The sequence below is a fragment of the Cherax quadricarinatus genome, chromosome 17 (genome assembly GCF_038502225.1).
Source record: "Cherax quadricarinatus isolate ZL_2023a chromosome 17, ASM3850222v1, whole genome shotgun sequence".
Lineage (NCBI taxonomy): Eukaryota > Metazoa > Arthropoda > Malacostraca > Decapoda > Parastacidae > Cherax > Cherax quadricarinatus.
In genome coordinates this window covers 21,531,494-21,550,858 of record NC_091308.1, presented here as the reverse complement: position 1 = coordinate 21,550,858, position 19,365 = coordinate 21,531,494, and the positions used below count along the sequence as shown (strand labels likewise).

Here is a 19,365-nt window from a genome sequence, read left to right as displayed (position 1 = left end):
TTAGGTCCAAGACATGGGAGGACGGTAGCCCACATCCCCTCAGTAAAAAAAAAAACCCACACCAGGGGATAAAAAAAAAAAGAGCTTGGAAGGGGTTACCACAAGTAACCTAACACATCCTAACCTAATATATAATTATTATAAATAATATTGTTCAACTCTTGATAAAGAGTCTGCCAACATATTTTCTTTGCCGGCAATATGTACAATTCTCAGAAAATATGGTTGCAGTCTTATCGTCCATCACATGAGCCTTGTGTTGTGGTTCTTCATGGTTTGGAGATATACTAGAGAACTGTGATCACTGTAGACAGTGAGCACCTGCGAAGTTTGTCCCACGTATACATCAAAGTGCTCCAGAGCCAGTACCAGCGCGAGGGCTTCTTTTTCAATGGTAGAGTAAGCCCTCTGATGCTGCTGGAACTTGGCTGAAAAAAAGGCTACAGGCTGCAACTCCTTGGCCCCGTTTTGCAACAGTACTGCCCCAACCCCAGACTCACAAGCATCAACCTGTAATGAGAAAGGTTTGGATAAGTCTGGAGACAAAAGAATGGGTGCAATACACAATAATCTTATTGCTTTGTCAAAAGCATCTTGAGAAACTGAAGTCCAAATAAAGGGAACTTTGTGACTGGTAAGAGAGGTAAGAGGGGCTACAATATCTGAGAAATTCTTACAGAATCTTCTGTAAAATCCTATCATGCCTAGGAAACGTTGAAGAGATTTCCTATCATGTGGAACTGAATAATCTTTAATGGCAAGAACTTTAGCAAGTTTAGGAGCAACTTTACCACTACCTACTTCATGGCCTAGAAAAGTAACAGTGGCCTGGCCTAAGGAAGACTTACATAAATTAACAGTTAAATGGGAACTCGGAAAGGTCTCAAAAAGAGCCTTAAGCCTAAATAATTGTTGATCCCAAGTAACAGACACCACAACAATATCATCCAGGTATGCTGCCGTGCCCTCAAGTCCTTTAATAGCCTGATGGATAAGTTTCTGGAATGAAGAGGGGGAGTTTTTCATTCCAAAGGGGGTAACTGTACAGTGGACCCCCGGTTAACGATATTTTTTCACTCCAGAAGTATGTTCAGGTGCCAGTACTGACCGAATTTGTTCCCATAAGAAATATTGTGAAATAGATTAGTCCATTTCAGACCCCCAAACATACACATACAAATGCACTTACATAAATACACTTACATAATTGGTCGCATTCGGAGGTAATCGTTATGCGGGGGTCCACTGTATATTGATAATGACCTCCTGGAATTACGAAGGCAGAGATTTCCTTCGCCTTATCCGTCAAAGGTACCTGATAGTAACCTTTAAGGAGATCTAACTTGGATACAAAAGTAGCCTTACCCACAAAGTCGATTACGTCATCCAGACGAGGAAGAGGGTAAGCATCTGTGTGACCTCATTCACCTTACGGTAGTCTGTACACATACGAAACCCTCCATCAGCTTTTTTTAACAAGGATGCATGGTGAAGCCCATGGACTAGACTCCTCCTCCACTAAACCATGCTCTAACAGAAATTCTACTTCCTGCTGAAGTAGTCTCTGCTTTTCAGGATTAGCTCTGTAGGGGGAGAATTTAATAGGTTTAGAGTTTCCCACATCTACATCATGATAACCTAATGTACATTTTTTCGGCACATCCGAAAAAATATCAGGGTATGACTGTAGAAGCGCAGTTAAACTTGTTGCTTGAGTTTCAGACAGCCCCACCATTAAAGGGCTAGGGTCCTTGAGGAGGACAGAGTTTGGAAGTTTAACATTAATTTCAGAAATAGAGTGCAAAGAGTCAGAGTCATCCTCAGAGGAAGAGGACAGAGTCATTACTGGGACTTTATCTGGTGTATGAAAAGATTTTAATTGATTAATGTGGTAAGTTTTAGTTTTCGAGGTCTTATCAAGGGGAGATACCACATAATTTACATCAGATGATTTACTTACAATTTGCATAGGTCCCGTAAATCTAGCTTTCAAGGTGTGGCCAGGTATAGGTTCCTTCACCAACACCTTGTCTCCAGGATGGAAGGAGCGGAATTGTGCATTTCTGTCATACCTCTGTTTCATCTTATTTTGAGCTGCCTTTAGGTTAGCCTTGGCTAACTGACGTGTCACCTGCAACCTTGAAGACGGGTTGTAGAGTGTTGAGCTAACGTCTTCTCCCATCCATCCTTCTTTGAGCACCCGAAGAGGACCTCGTACATTGTGACCAAAGATCAGCTCAAACGGACTAAACCCGGTAGACTCTTGCACCGTTTCTTGTACTGAGAACAGCAACAAAGGTAATGATTCATCCCAGTCTGTAGGAAAATGCATGCAAAAAGTTCTCATCATAGTTTTTAACGTCTGATGGAATCTTTCCAAGGCACCTTGGGACTGAGGATGATAGGCAGTGGATAAGTTGTGGATTATCCCTAACCTAGTTAATGCTTCCCTAAATGCTTTGGCAGTGAAGTTAGTACCTTGATCACTATGAATAGTTTTAGGAATGCCAAAACAAGAAATAAATCTTGTTAAAGCTTTGGACCTACACAATCTATAATTAAATCTGCAAAAGGTTCTCCATCAGCAGGTATAGGTTGAAGAGGTGCAGGTTTAATGGAATGTCCAGGTTTCCCTACTTGCTGACATTCTCGGCAACACCGGATATGATTCTTCACATCCTGCTTTAATTTTGGCCAATAAAATTCTTTTGTGATTCTATACAAGGTTTTAGTAATTCCTAAGTGACCTCCTAATGAAGTATTATGAGCTATATTCAATATTTGAGGCCTAAACTTTGTTGGAACTACTAACCTGTCAGACAATTGCCAGCCCTCTATCTCCTTACCAGTCTCAGTGCAGATCAAATAGTCGTTTTTAAGTTCATACTTGACCGGATGATCCAAAGAGGATTTACCCATGGCTGCCCGAAAAGCGAAATTTAAAGAATGGTCCTTTCGTTGTTCCTCCCGGAAGGACAGTCCCTCAGGCATGGAAACAGAGATATCTGGCAATCCTGCAACCCTGGAATAGGAAGGTTTGATCTGGGTCTGTTCACGTGATCTACGAGGCTCTGGCCAGTTTTCCTCATAAAACAATGTGGCTATTCCGAGATCGGAGTCGTCCAAGGATAGGTCAACATTCTCGCCAGACAACCCTTGGGATGTTGCTCGAGTTATGGCCACCACCGGGGAAGAATTAATCATTATGGGTTAAGGACATACACTAGCAGTGGTAATGTTATTACCCAGTAATAACATGGCATCTTTCATGGGGAATCCTTCGGATATGCCCACAGTCAAGTACCCAGTGTAATATTTGCACTGTACATAAATTTTATGCAAAGGGACAGAATATATAGCTCCTCCAAATGCTTCCAATAAAACAGAGGAATTCAAGGAAGTGTTCTTTGAAAGGGGTAATATTCCCTCTTTTATAAGTGAGCAATATGCTCCAGTATCTCTAAAGGTTTTGACTTCAGTTGTTTCGGAGTTTTCCTGAAGGGAAATAAGACTCTTACAATAATAAGGGGCCATCCCTTTTTCTACTTCTCTCAGGGACATGTTACTAGGGATATTAGAGATTTTCCCAATGGGTTGGGGTTTGTGGGGGCAGTTGGGACGGATGTGACCTACTTTGTTACACATGTAGCAGACGACAGGTTTGCCTTTAACTCCCTGCTGATGTTGCAACTGGTGTCGCTCTGGCTGGTGTCTCTCTGGATACTGTTGTCGAGTTGCACCATGTTGAGTAGTTTGTCTCTCAGCATGTGGACCATAAGTTGAGAAGCGTGGCTCACCAGGTGACTTAGTTGGCTGATGTAGACATTCTCCCTCCGGCTGGCACTTCATTCTCCAAGGTTGACGATCTCTGCTCATGCCAGGCTGTTGAAAAGAGACATAGGACCGCTCGGACAAGGAGCGGTTAGTTTCAAAGGTATCAGCCAACCTGGCTGCCTCCAATGCAGTGGTTAAGTCACGATCCTGCAGAAAGACTCGAACCTCTACTCCCACAGACTCCGGCAGGTTGTCAATCAGAATAAGTTGCACAAGATCATCAAAGGTAGCAACACCACTTGCTTTATACCAGCTGGTAAAAGCTTTGGTCTGCTGTCGCACAAAATTAACCAGGGATTGACCAAGCTGTCGTCTGCCTAACTTAAAAAACCTTAAGATACTTAGCTGGGATACAAGTATATGCTCCCAACACTGGTCTTCACAACTTTATAATCAGAAAATTCAGTGTCATTTAACACTGACATAAATTCCTGTGCCTTACCAAACAATGCTGTGTGAACCAACGATGCCCAATGCTGTTCTGGCCACCTCAAGGCTCGAGCCTGATTTTCGAAAGCTTTGAAAAATTGTTCTGATTCGGCCTCATTGAAGCGGGGAACAAGATGTACTGCTTTCTGTAAACTAAAGTCATTTACAGAATGCGAAAACTACCTCCTTTCTTTTTCCCTATCAGATTCTTCTTTTGCAAATGCTCTCTGTTCCCTAGTCTGCTCAAGATTGATTTTTGCCAGCTCAAGTGCCAACGCCGCTGATTCAGCTTGAGACAACCCTGCTGCACTAGACTGACGATTTTGCTCCGTTGATATATCATCTTCCTCCTGCGAGAACATAGGAGTTTTTTCCCTAGCTCCCGTAGAGGGAGGAGTCTGATGTGCCATCTCTTCTTCTCGAAGTTTGTCAGTGATCAGTGAACGCAGTTGCGCAGCTGCGAGTGTGTGCTCGTAATCAATGCCAATGGAATGAGCAATTTGCCAACAACGCTGTAGGGACAATTTAGGTAGGTTAAACAAAGTATATGCCAACACCAGACGTCTGACTCGTCTAGGTGGCATACCACAATGTATAAGTTATTTGCTATGCACAGTACGATTGCAGAATACCCCAATGTAATACATTATTTGCAGAACACGCTTAGCTATGCACAGTACGATTGCAGAATACCCCAATGTAATACATTATTTGCAGAACACGCTTAGCTATGCACAGTACGATTGCAGAATATGCATACAAGGTGGATACACAATAGCAAAGCCGACTGCAAAATCTTCACACCGAACAGGCTAGTAGCGAGCTGTTGAACGATCACACAATAGCAAGGCTGACCATAGCAAAGCAACTGACATGCAAAATTTGTAAAGCGTTGGCAAAGCTGAATGCAGTGCCAGACAGCAAGCTACACTGTTCCACAAGATTGACCGTAGCGAAGCGAGCACACTGAACAAGCTAGTAGCGAGCTGTTGAACGATCACACAATAGCAAGGCTGTCCATAGCAAAGCAACTGACACGCAAAGTTTGTAAAGCGTTGGTAAAGCTAATGCAATGCCAGACAGCAAGCTACACAATGTTCCTGCTTCCAGCTTCACCCTAGGCTCGAACCTTTCTCTAAGTCCAGCTCCAGCTCTCGGACAGGCTACCCATATTACAACCCAGGAGTCCAAATGGCCTGTTATCCTGGGTGTAAAGGGAGCAAAATAAACACAGCAGAAAACTTTTGACTTGTATTATCCCTCACCAATTTAGAACAGAAGTATGTACACTATATACACTATGTACAGTGATAGGTACAGTGGAACCTCAAAAATCGAACGTATCGAACGTATCGAAAATAAGACCATTTCTTTGGACAAACTGTGTCCCTATTATCGAACGCGCCCCTATTTTCGGACCGCTGGGTACGGGACCTATCCGCTAGCCCGCTCTGTCCGCGTTCCCCCGCAGGCGCCGTGAGCAGTCTAGCTTTGTTTATGCTTGAGTGAACACTAACCTGCGATCTCATTCACACATTTTACGATTATTTAATTGTGTTTAGTGCTTGTGGGGCTGTGAAATAAGCTGCCATGGGCCCAAAGAAACTTGCTAGCGGTACCCCTGTGGTAAAGAAAGTGAGAAACACCATAGATGTGAAGAAGGAAATACAGTGGACCCCGGTTAACGACATTTTTTCATTCCAGAAGTATGTTCAGGTGCCAGTACTGACTGAATTTGTTCCCATAAAGAATATTGTGAAGTAGATTAGTCCATTTCAGACCCCCAAACATGCACGTACAAATGCACTTACATAAATACACTTACATAATTGGTCGCATTGGGAGGTGATCATTAAGGTGGGGTCCACTGTAATACAGAAGTATGAGATTGGAGTGAAACTTGTTGAGCTTGCCAGGATGTACAGAGGACTGTGGACAGTTATTTTGCGAGACAGAAACAGACGACTGTGGACAGTTATTTTGTGAGACAGAAACAGACGACTGTGGACAGTTATTTTGTGAGACAGAAACAGACGACTGTGGACAGTTATTTTGAGACAAACAGACAACTGTGGACAGTTATTTCGTGAGACAGAAACAGACATCTGTGGAGTTATTTTGTGAGACAGAAACAGACAACTGTGGAGTTATTTTGTGAGACAGACGATTGTGGACAGTTATTTTGTGAGACAGAAACAGATGACTGTGGAGTTATTTTGTGAGACAGAAACAGACGACTGTGGAATTATTTTGTGAGACAGAAACAGACGACTGTGGAGTTATTTTGTGAGACAGAAACACAACTGTGGAGTTATTTTGTGAGACAAACAGACGATTGTGGACAGTTATTTTGGGAGACAAACAGACGACTGTGGAGTTATTTTGTGAGACAGAAACAGACAACTGTGGAGTTATTTTGTGAGACAAACAGACGATTGTGGACAGTTATTTTGAGACAGAAACAGACGACTGTGGATAGTTATTTTGTGAGACAGAAACAGAGGACTGTAGACAGTTATTTTGTGAGACTGGGGTCCAATGACTCTCAAGCTGGTCCTAGTGGCATTAAAATACAGAGAAGGGAAGCAAACCCAGAGAGGGCTTTGATACCAGAAGTCCTCATGGAGGGGGATTCTCCTTCCAAACAATAACCCCAACACCCTCTCTCCTCCTCCCTATCTTCCAGATGCCATCACCAATCTTCAATAAAGGTAAGTAAAAATGTTATTTTATATTACTATACATAGTTCAAGACTATAGCATTTGTTGTGTGTATGTGAAACTGTAATTGATCTCTATAAAATGTATTTTTTTTGTGAATAATTTTAGGTTTCTGGAACAGATTAATTGTATTTCCATTATTTCTTATGGGAAATATTGCTTTGAATTTCAGAGTTTTCGAATTTAGAACTAGCTCCTGGAATGGATTAAGTTCGAAATTTGAGGTTCCACTGTATTAATTCAAGGATTATGTGGAGTAAAATAAAGGTTGGATGTGAAAAGTGGGTTATAGTAAGCGTATATGCACCTGGAGAAAACAGAAGTGTAGAGGAGAGAGAGAGATTTTGGGAAATGTTGAGTGAATGCGTGGGGAGTTTTGAACCAAGTGTAAGAGTAATGGTGGTTGGGGATTTCAATGCTAAAGTGGGCAAAAATGTTGTGGAGGGAGTAGTAGGTAAATTTGGGGTGCCAGGGGTAAATGAAAATGGGGAGCCTTCAATTGAGCTATGTGTAGAAAGAGGTTTGGTAATAAGTAATACATATTTTATGAAGAAGAAGATAAATAAATATACAAGGTATGATATAGCACGTAATGAAAGTAGTTTGTTAGATTATGTATTGGTGGATGAAAGGTTGATGGGTAGGCTCCAGGATGTACATGTTTATAGAGGGGAAACTGATATATCGGATCATTATTTAGCTGTAGCTACAGTTAGAGTAAGAGATAGATGGGAAAAGAGGAAAATGGCAACAACAAGCAAGAGGGAGGGGAAAGTGTATAAACTAAGGGAGGTGGAAGTTCGGGTGAGATATAAACAACTATTGGCAGAAAGGTGGGCTAGTGCAAAGATGAGTAGTGGGGGGGTTGAAGAGGGTTGGAATAGTTTTAAAAATGCAGTATTAGAATGTGGGGCAGAAGTTTGTGGTTATAGAAGGGTGGTTGCAGGAGGAAAGAGGAGTAATTGGTGGAATGATGAAGTAACTTTTGTGTGATAAAAGAGAAAAAGTTAGCTTATGAGAGGTTTTTACAAAGCAGAAGCGTTATGAGAAGAGTAGAGTATATGGAGAGTAAAAGAAAGGTGAAGAGAGTGGTGAGAGAGTGCAAAAAGAGAGCAGATGATAGATTGGGAGAGGCACTGTCAAGGAATTTTAATGAAAATAAGAAAAAATTTTGGAGCGAGTTAAACAAGTTAAGAAAGCTTAGAGAACGAATGGATTTGTCAGTTAAAAACAGAGTAGGGGAATTAGTAGATGGGGAGATGGAGGTTTTGGGTAGATGGCGAGAATATTTTGATGAACTCTTAAATGTCAAGGAAGAAAGGGAAATGGTAATTTCATGCACTGGCCAGGGAGGTATAACATCTTTTAGGGTTGAAGAAGAACAGGATATGAGTGTGGGGGAGGTGCATGAGGCATTATGTAGAATGGAAGGGGGTAAAGCAGCTGGAACTGATGGGATCATGACAGAAATGTTAAAAGCAGGTGGGATATAGTGTTGGAGTGGTTGGTATTTTTGTTTAATAATTGTATGAAAGAGGGGAAGGTACCTAGGGATTGGCAGAGAGCATGTATAGTCCCTTTATATAAAGGGGAGGACACAGATCTCCAAGAGTAACGAAATACGTCCAGTCTCCCCCGAAAGCTTGAACTCAACTGATTCAGCAAAGCCACCAACGCCTAGAGCTAGACGTGTCCCTGATCAGTTTCCCGTAGTGGACACGTATGATTTCTGTACGACTAGGGTTGGGATGTTAGAATGTTATCTCTTACTGTGACTTTGTCTTCCGTCTCACCTCATGAAAATGTGTATCTTACTTGAAAAATTATTTTTCTATACATTTTTTTTTTATTAATTAATTTATATATTTTTCGAGAGCCGTGAATTGAGTCATTGCGAGCCGCCAGCGGCTCGTGAGCCGCGCAATGAATACCACCGGTCTAGAAATATATACATAGTATTTATAGGTCCCAGCAATGTTTTGAATACAGGAGTATATAATAATAATAATAATAATAATAATAATGTCTTGAAGCATCATGTAAGAGTGTGTCACTTGTTTTATCTTATCACTGCACTGCTGATAATGATGACATTTGATGAGCCTGGTCTTAACTTATCACCCTACTAATGACAGTGGTGAGATATAGCCGTCCTGCTTCACTTCTGGTTAGTGTGACTTTGTAAATGGTCCAAGTCGGACCGAAACGTCGTCGTAAGATTCTCTCTTTTATGTGCGGGTTATTTGTGTATTGCGTGTCTATCTATCTGTCTAGCTTTCTGCCTACCTAGCTTTCTGTCCATCTGTCTTTCTAGCTCTGTCTATCTGTCCAGCTGTGTGTGTGTGTGTGTCTTTCTGTCTGCCTGTGTGTTTCTGTCTGCTTCTCTCTCTTGTCTCAGAGAGTTGCTCATGAACCAACTGATATTACAAACAATCACTATCTACAAGCACAGTACAGTAGGGCCCCACTTATACGGCGGGTTAGGTTCCAGGCTGTCGCCGGAAAGCAGACATCTCCGGAAGGCAGAACGTCATTTTTTTTCCATTTATAAATGCATATAAATGCCAGACAACAAGTTTACACTAAATTATATTAAGTTAGTAATAGAACCAGGCATTAAAAACACACAAAGTAAAATACATTCACAGTAAATTCTTTACTTATCTTAAAGTATTTGTAATCTTAATGTAGGGAGAGAGGCGAGTAGTACCTATTTGTAGGAAGTCAGGTGCAGGTAGCCCAGGTGTAGGTAGCCCTGGCTCCCCGTCTCGTACTTAATATACGATATTTAAAACATCCTAGAGAGGTAAAATACACATACAGTACACTCATTATTTACCTTAAAATATGTGTAGTCTTAATTAATATAGGAAGAGAGGTGAGTAGTATTTATTTGTAGGAAGTCAGTGTAGGTAGCCAGTAGGTGTACCCGCTTGGGCTACACCTACCAGCTACCTACACTGTGGCCCAGAGCCATATTATTAACATCAACATGCCTTGTTCACTGAATTTAATCATTTCTAACAACTTCCTTTAGATGCCATCATAAACGAAGGTAGAAGTAATGAATAATTCATGCCGAAATTTGTAAACAAAAGCGGAGTGAGGGAGTGGTTGGGCCAAACGCAGATTCATACACGTTTTCTCTGATGACTGAGCAGAGAAAACGTAATGTTGTCCCTCCACCCGGCTACCACACAGCTCCACAAGTATTATTATCAGAGCACACATAAAATATGCAATAAATGCCAGACAAGAAGTTTACACTAACTTATATTAAGTTAGCAATAGAAATAGGCATTAAAAACACAATAAAAGGTAAGATACACACAGAGTACACATATTACTTACCTTAAAATATTAATATTAATGTGTGTGAGAGGTGAGTGGCAGGGTGTTTATTGAATAAAATCAGAATGGCACACCATCATCCTCTAACTTGGCACTTAAAGCAAGAGGCTTACGACTTCTCTTTTTATCACAGTTAACCTTAGACGCCATCGCCAATGAGAGCCAACTAGTTAATGAAAGAGTAAACGAGAGAGAGAACGAGATACAGAGTTGAGACAATGTAAGAACACAAACTGAACAGGTAGTGGATGATCACTTGGTCAGGCGAAATAAATGTATATTAATGTGTGTCTACTTTTAGTTCATTCACGTCCATTTGTAAGAGTTTGTAAAACATTTACCTCAATATTTTTTTATTATAATAATTACCTCACAATACAAATACTCTTACATTGTGTACAAGTTGTACAAGTTAGTTCAGAATAAACAAACAGCAACACACCATTTTTAGAGTGAATGAAGATAATAATATTAATATTAGTAGTACAGGGGAAAAAGGGTGAGGGGAAAAGGGTGAGCGGTGCACTTAGGAGTCTGTGGAGACAAAGAACTTTGTCCTTGGAGGCAAAGAGGGGAATGTATGAGAGTATGGTTTTACCAACGCTCTTGTATGGGTGTGAAGCATGGGTGATGAATGTTGCAGCGAGAAGAAGGCTGGAGGCAGTGGAGATGTCATGTCTGAGAGCAATGTGTGGTGTGAATATAATGCAGAGAATTCGTAGTTTGGAAGTTAGGAGGAGGTGCGGGATTACCAAAACTGTTGTCCAGAGGGTTGAGGAAGGGTTGTTGAGGTGGTTCGGACATGTAGAGAGAATGGAGCGAAACAGAATGACTTCAAGAGTATATCAGTCTGTAGTGGAAGGAAGGCGGGGTAATAATAATATAATAATATCTTTATTTACTACAAGTACATGTACATGGCATACAGTCCTAGCTGACAACAATGACATACTACTATATAGAAAGCCCTTTGTTATGCTCCGCATGTCGGGCAAATTAGGTCAGTGTCCCAGGATGCAACCCACACCAGTCTACTAACACCCAGGTACTCATTTTACTGATGGGGAACATAGACAACAGGTGGAAAGAAACACGCCCAATGTTTCTACTCTGGCTGGGAATCGAACCCAGGCCCTCGCCGTTTGAAGCAAGAGCGTTAGCCACCAGGGGTCAGCCTAGGAAAGGTTGGAGGGAGGGGGTAAAGGAGGTTTTGTGTGCAAGGGGCTTGGACTTCCAGTGGGCATGCGTGAGCGTGTTTGATAGGAGTGAATGGAGACAAATGGTTTTTAATACTTAACGTGCTGTTGGAGTGTGAGCAAAGTAGCATTTATGAAGGAATTCAGGGAAACCGGCAGGCCGCACTCTGAAGGAGGGGTGTTAACGTTGCAGTTTAAAAACTGTAGTGTAAAGCATCCTTCTGGCAAGACAGTGATGGAGTGAATGATGGTGAAAGTTTTTCTTTTTCGGGCCACCCTGCCTTGGTGGGAATCGGCCAGTGTGTTAATAATAATAAAAAAAAATTAATAATAATAATAATAATAATATTATTATTATTATTATTTATTATAAAAAGCACTAAACCCACAAGGGTCGTTAATTGCTATATATAGAGTAAAGGCATACGAAAAGAATATTTTTCTACAGGTATCCCCCAGTTTGACTAGAGAAAACGTAATTCTTCCGACACTACCTACACAACCGCTTTGTAAACAAATCTCATATTTACGTCAATTTTTATTCTGTGAGTGTATGTACACCTACCATCCGACTTACGACCGAGTTCGGTTCCGAGAAACCGGTCGTAAGTCGAAATGGTCGTAAGTCGAACTTTACTACTGAATATCAACAAAACATTTTTGTAATGACTTTATTTTATTGTTTTATTTTGGTATTTCATGTTTTACTTTCCTTTTTATGTTGTTAGTACCGTATTTTATACTGTAAGGTTTAGGATAAACACTGTGTACAACACAAATAGTTGTTTATTTCCCAGAAATTTGGCATAAAAAACACGGTCCTAAGTCGAGTGGTCGTAAGTCGAGCAGGTCGTAAGTCGGATGGTAGGTGTATCATGTTTATATGCTATATAATGGGTTTCATATATAATTTTGAGGAAAATATCATAGATGGATTAATGAAAATGCTTATATTGATGTAAAATAAGACATTTTGTGTGCCCAAGAGTGATTATTATTAGGTTAACCTTGGTAGTTTACATTATGTATAATTGTATTTATGTATGTGTTCCTGTGAGATAGAGACAAAGAGATAGACAGAGATACAGACAGACAGATGGAGACAGAGGCAGCCAATCAGCCAGCCAGCTGGCCAGGTAGCCAGCCAACAGCCAGTCAGCCAACAACCAGCCAGCCACCAGCTAGCCAGCTGGCCAGCCAGCCTGCCAAAATTACAGTTCCAGAATTGTTTCTTTTTACTTAGGGCATAGGTTATAGGACATTCTGGCAGGATGGCACTTTCCTCTTGAAAAGGGAATGTTAATATGACATGACATCAGAAAATCCTTGGTGTTTGCCAAACTGTATGTTCTAGCTGGCACTCAATTGAACTGGTGCTCCCACAAGGTACTAAGTGGTCCCAGATTTTTTTAATAGTGCACACACCGAGGGGTAACACCCATTCTATGCTGACCAGGCATCTTAGGCCAATCGTGCCAAATTTGGAGAAGGCAAAAATATAACATAGATCTACATTTGGAGCACTAGCGGTAAGAATGTAGATCTATGTTTGGACAGTTAATGGGTTAAATGAATAAACAAGAGAGAGAGAGAGAATGAGTATGTGAGAGAGTAATAGATTCGCGAGTTTCGTAAACAAACCAGCCAGACACGTATGGTTTTTGTTATAATAACAATGTCGGTGCAGTAGGGCCCCACTTATACGGCAGGTTAGGTTCCAGGCTACTGCCGGAAACTAGACTTCGCCGAAAAGCGGAACACCATTTTTTCCACTCATAAATGCATATGAATGCCAGATAACAAGTTTACACTGACATATATTAAGTCAGCAGTAGAACTTGGGCATTAAAAAGCAATAAAAAGTAAAATACACACAGAGTACACTCATTATTTACCTCAAAATATTCGTAGTCTTAATGTAGGGCAAAAGATGAGTAGCATTTACTATAAGAAGTTAGGTGTGGTAGCCCTCCTGGCCACCCCACCCACACATAATATACGACGATGCTTAACCCTTAAACGGTCCAAATGTATATATACGTTCTTACGTGTAGCACCCCAAACGTATGTATACGTTTTATTTTTCCTGCCTTTAAATTTGGCACAATTGGCCTGAGATGCCTTGTCAGCATAGAATGGGTCCTAACACTCAGTGTGCGCGGTATTAAAAAAATCTGGGACCACTTAGTACCTTGGGGGAGCGCCAGTTAAATTGAGCGCCAGCTAGAGCAAACAGTGCGACAAACACCAAGGATTCACTGATGTAATGTTATGTTAACACTCCTCTTTTAAGAGGAAAGTGATGTTAACCCCAAGTTTAGGGTCTGTCTATCTCTGTATCTGTTTTCCTCTGTCTACCTGTCTGTCTGTGTATCTGTCTATCCCTGTCTCTGTCTCTATCTGTGTCTCTCTGTCTATCTGTCTCTGTCTCTATCTGTTAGGCTTGCCGACACTAACAATGCTCTTTTCTGTCACGTCAGAGATCATAGCCATCTTATTGACTGGTCTTCTGCTAAAACTGTCTTCCCTACTTCCAGCTCGAACAGTCGCCGTCTAGTTGAATCCTCTCTAATACACCTCTTTCCTTGTATGAACCTTAGCCCTGGCTTCGTCTCTGTAGATGCTTTCCTCTCCCACTACATTGTAAAATGCTCCAAACTTCAGAACACCCGTGACTTAACCTGAATCCTCATTTTTTCTTTTTCTTTTTCTTCTTCTTCCTCTTCCCCTTTCCTCTTTCCTTTTCTCCTCTGGGTTGTCTTTCTCTCTCCTGTCTCGTGTTTCTGTTCCTTCTTCATTTATTTCACCACTTCCCTTTCACGCACCTCTGTGCGCTTGCTCTCCCTCTGTGGGCATCTAGCTCTCTTGCAGTGCTCCCCTTCCTTTGTATTTGACTGGCTCGTCCTTTTTATTTCCCACTTCTTCCACTACCACTACTACTACCTCTTCTTCTTCTACTACTACTACAACTACTGATGAAATTAAGACACATGTGCGGCGTCTGGTTGTCTTTGTTGTGGACGTTTCGCCATCCAGTGGCTGGCTGGATGGCGAAACGTCTATGATGGGGATGCCCGGGTGTTGTGCATGTGTCTTAATTTCATCTTGTCGGTATTATATATACAACTCTTGTACTACTACTACTACCACCACCTCTTCCTGCCTATATATAGCCGTCCTGCTCCACCTCTGGTTAGTGTGACTTTGTCAATGGTCCAAGTCGGACCAAAATGTCGTCGTAAGCTTCTCTCTTTTATGTGCGGGTTATTTGTGTACCTATCTGTCTTTGTCTATCTGTCTCTATCTCTTTCAATCTGTCTCTCATTCTGTCTATCTCTGTCTCACAGGTACACATAAATACAAGTATACATAGTGTAAATTACCTAGGATAACCCAAAAAATCCAGACAAAGTGCTATACTCTGCTTGAAGATGTGAGTAAACGTGATGATGACACAGTCTTGTGGCTCTCTCTGAGACAGAGAGCTAGACGGACAGACAGGGAGCTTGACAGACATGTTTGTGTACCAGCGAAAACAAAGCGAGGGCGATTCTCATCAAATATCACCTCTAATCTTTTCTTATCAGCCACACCCTCCCCCACTCTCCTGTATGCTCATCAGACATCAGCTCTTATCAGATGTTATCTCCTCTTCCATCTCTTCCATCTCCTCTTCCATCTCCTCCTCTTCCTCCTCCTCCTCTTCCATCTCCTCCTCCTCCTCTTCCTCCTCTTCCATCTCCTCTTCCTCCTCCCTCCCTCCCCTCCTTCCTCCCCTCCCTCCCTCCCCTCCTCCCTCCCCTCCTCCCTCCCTCCCTCCCCTCCCTCCCCTCCCTCCCCTCCCTCCCTCCCTCCCCTCCCTCCCTCCCCTCCCTCCCCTCCCTCCCCTCCCTCTTGCAGTGCTCCCCTTCCTTTGTATTTGACTGGCTCCTCCTCCTCATCCTCCTCCTCCATCTCCTCCTCCTCCATCTCCTCCTCCTCCATCTCCTCTTCCATCTCCTCTTCCATCTCCTCTTCAATCTCTTCTTCCATCTCCTCTTCCATCTCTTCCATCTCCTCTTCCATCTCCTCTTTCATCTCCTCTTCCATCTCCTCTTCCATCTCCTCCTCCTCTTCCTCCTCCTCCTCTTCCATCTCCTCCTCTTCCTCCTCCTCCTCTTCCATCTCCTCCTCCTCTTCCATCTCCTCTTCCTCCTCCCTCCCTCCCTCCCCTCCTTCCTCCCCTCCCTCCCTCCCCTCCTCCCTCCCCTCCCTCCCTCCCTCCCCTCCCTCCCTCCCCTCCCTCCCTCCCCTCCCTCCCTCCCCTCCCTCCCTCCCCTCCCTCCCTCCCTCCCCTCCCTCCCCTCCCTCCCTCCCTCCCTTCTCTCCCTCCCTCCCCTCCCTCCCTCCCCTCTCTCCTTCCCTCCCCTCTCTCCTTCCCTCCCCTCTCTCCCTCCCTCCCTCCCTCTCTCCCCTCCCTCCCTCCCTCTCTCCCCTCTCTCCCTCCCTCTCTCCCCTCCCTCCCCCTCCCTCCCCTCCCTCCCTCCCTCCCTCCTTCCTTCCTCTTCCTTCCTTCCTCTTCCTTCCTTCCTTCCTTCCTTCCTTCCCTCCTTCCTTCCCTACTTCCTTCCTTCCCTTCTTCCTTCCTTCCTTCCTTTCTTCCCTCCTTCCTTTCCTCCTTCCTTCCTCTTCCTTCCTTCCTTCCTTCTCGTTATTATATACTTCCACATATCCAAAACATACAAATATAAATACTTTGTATATATTCCAAGACAATAGTAAATGACTAAGGCAAGTGTAAATGTCCACCTGTCAGTGTGTTTGTGACAATGTGAGTACAATTTCAGTACCTAATACTAGTGTCAGAACAAAGATTGGTTATAAAATGACAAGAACTACTATAAATTGTAATTATCAGAACATAAAAATTACATAAAATAATATGAAAAATAGAAAAAAGGTATATCGGCGACACTTCTGGAAGCGGCAGGACTCTTTTTTTTCTATAAAAAATTTATTTATTTTTTTTTTTTTCAAAATATTCGGGGCGCTGCGCGAGTGAACGTATATATACATTTGGACCGTTTAAGGTTAAACAGAGTGATAAAATAATAAAATGCATATACAGGGCACTCATTACTTACCTTAAAATATTTGTAGTTTTAATGTAGGGTGACAGGTGAAAAGTATTTATTTGTAGAAAGTGGTGGGGTAGGTAGGGTAGTGTAGGGAAGCCAGCCTGGCCACCCCACCCACTATGTAAACAGACAATGCGTCTGGTTGTGGTTCATGAACATTCATACAAACACCTTACATTGTGTACAATTTGTCTCTACAGTAGTACAGTAGAATAAATAAAAACCAACACTTCCATTCTCATGTAATTTTTAGAAGGAATGATGGTCTGACAAATCATTATTACAAATGATTATTATTACAAGTTATTATTACAAATTATTATTGCAAGTTATTATTATTATAATCATAATAAAGAAGCACTAAACCCACAAAGGTCGTGAATTGCTATGTATAGAGTGAAGGCATACGAAAGGAATATTTATCTACAGTTACCCCCCAGTGTTTGACTAGAGAAAACGTAATTCTTCCGACACTCCTACAGAGCCTCTTTGTAAACAAATTCATATTTATGTCAATTTTTATTCTGTGGGTGTATGTATAATGTTTATATGCTATGTAACGTGTTTCTTATATAATTTTGAAAAAATATCATAAATGGATTAATGTAAATGTCTTTATTAACATAAAATAAGACATTTATTGTGCCAAAGAGAGATTATTATTACACAGTATTACTATGATGTCACGAGTAAAGAGACTCTTAGTGATTTTAATGTGTACCTACATGCCAGCACAGTGTGTAAGTATATTTAGGTACAGGTACACATAAGTATAATTATCAGAGTACATATAAAATATACAGTAACTTTAAAACACTTGAAATTTTGGAAAGTTTCCAGACATAATAAATGTGCTCACGGAGAATGTAAACAAACCGGGTGGGGCGCGCCATATTTGAAAGACCACTTGTCATATAGCAAATTTTGGTCATAATTTGAAATTGCCATATTAGAGGAACACCGTAAGGCAAAATGCCGTAAAGCGGTGCCCTACTGTATGTAGTCCACCTGGGCTACATACCAACACCTACCTACGTAGCATGTTTATATGCCATGTAACATGTTTCTTATATAATTTTGAAGGAAATATCATAGATGGATTAATGAAAATGTCTATATTAACATTTTATACGATATTTAATATGCCTTAGCGTGATTATTATTATTATCATTATTATCATTATTAATATGGCATCTTCATGACTAATAAGACACTCTTAGTGATTTTATTTTGTACCTGCATACCAGCACAGTGTGTTAGTTTACTTAGGTACAGGTGCACATAAGAATAATTATCAGAGTTATAATAATAATGTAGGTATGTAGTCTGCCTGGGTTATATACCTACACCTACCTACATAGCATGTTTATATGCTGTGTAACGTGTTTCTTACATAAATTTGAAGGATTAATGAAAATGTTTATATTGATGTAAAATAAGTCATTTAATATGCCCAAGAGTGATTATTATTATATAATAGAGAGATGTGCTCATGAAGAATGTAAACAAACTGGGTGGCATGTGCCATATTTGAAAGATCACTCACCGTATAGAAAGTTTTGGTCATAATTTAAAATTGTTGCATTAGTGGAACGCTGTAAGGCAAAACGCCATAGAGCGGGGCCCTACTGTATACACATATAGTCATTGGACATGTTCCTAGAACTGCTATATTTTGTGGAACTCTTTGAAACATAGTGTTATATACAGTGATGTTTTACACTCCTCACACATAAAACAAGTGTCTCTTCATTTTTGTAGGTGGGTTGTTGTGGTTGTGCAGGTTGTTGTGGTGTGTGTGGGTGGTTGAAGGTGGCCTTTACTGTGGATGTGCTGAGTCAGTGGCATGGCTACCAACCTGGGGTACCACTGATCCCACATGAAGCATTACATCACCACCATCCCCTGCTGCTGCATGTATATTATCCATCCCAATTGTAACATTACTCATACCGTCTTCCCCACCAAGCATGCTGTCTTCCCCACCACCCACACCATCTTCCCCACCAACCATGTTGTCTTACACAACACCCACATGGAAATAAGTCACTTTGTCTGACTTTTTTGGGTTATCCTAGGTTCTTGACACATGTGCTGCTGTGTATGGTAATCTATGTATGTAACTGTATTTGTGTATATCTGAATAAATTTACTTACATGCTGTTTTCTCCACCACCAACGCCGTCTTCCCCACCACCCACACACACTTCCCCACCACCCATGCTGTCTTCTCTTTTCACTTTCTGTTCCTGGTGTAATGCCACAGGATGTACTCTGAGATGTACTGCTTCCCCTTGGAATAGCATATAGCATACTACCAGAATGCATGTAGTCTCGTATAAATTGACGCTTCACTGGAGAATATTTCTCTTCATTATCACTACTGGAATTGTAATCAAGAGCTTGGAAATCACAATCAGTATCACTATCATGACCACTGCTCACAACTGAGTCCTGGACATGGGACTCGTGCTGTTGTACAACTGAACTTGAACGAGACAGCCCAGCACCAGAGGTTGAAGGTTGTTGGTTGTCTGGGTTTTCAGCACTATTTCTAGTATCCTGGGCATTGCTTTCAGTCACAAATTCCTCAAGACCATGAAATTCATCTTCACTGACACTTCCATCTGTGTTAGAACTATCACTTAGGAAGGGAAGAGTCCCAGCTTGCTGGGGAGTGAGGTATTCCTTACCACCAGACATGGTGAACAAGGTG

General features: G+C 41.6%; 1 protein-coding gene and 1 long non-coding RNA gene across 14 annotated transcripts in view; one reads left to right on the top strand and one right to left on the bottom strand.

Moving 5' to 3' along the window:
• msn (serine/threonine-protein kinase msn) overlaps nucleotides 1-19,365 on the top strand; it is a 777,533-nt gene that overhangs the window by 652,239 nt on the left and 105,929 nt on the right. The window lies entirely within an intron of this gene.
• On the bottom strand, nucleotides 372-15,202 carry LOC128686382 (uncharacterized). Of its 2 annotated transcripts, none has more exons than XR_008406629.2 (3): nucleotides 14,952-15,202; nucleotides 1,366-1,583; nucleotides 372-510 (listed from the first exon to the last, which is right to left on the bottom strand). It is a non-coding gene; the product is annotated as an uncharacterized lncRNA (long non-coding RNA). The 2 variants fall into 2 exon arrangements; XR_008406630.2 differs by lacking the exon at nucleotides 14,952-15,202 and adding an exon at nucleotides 1,961-2,094.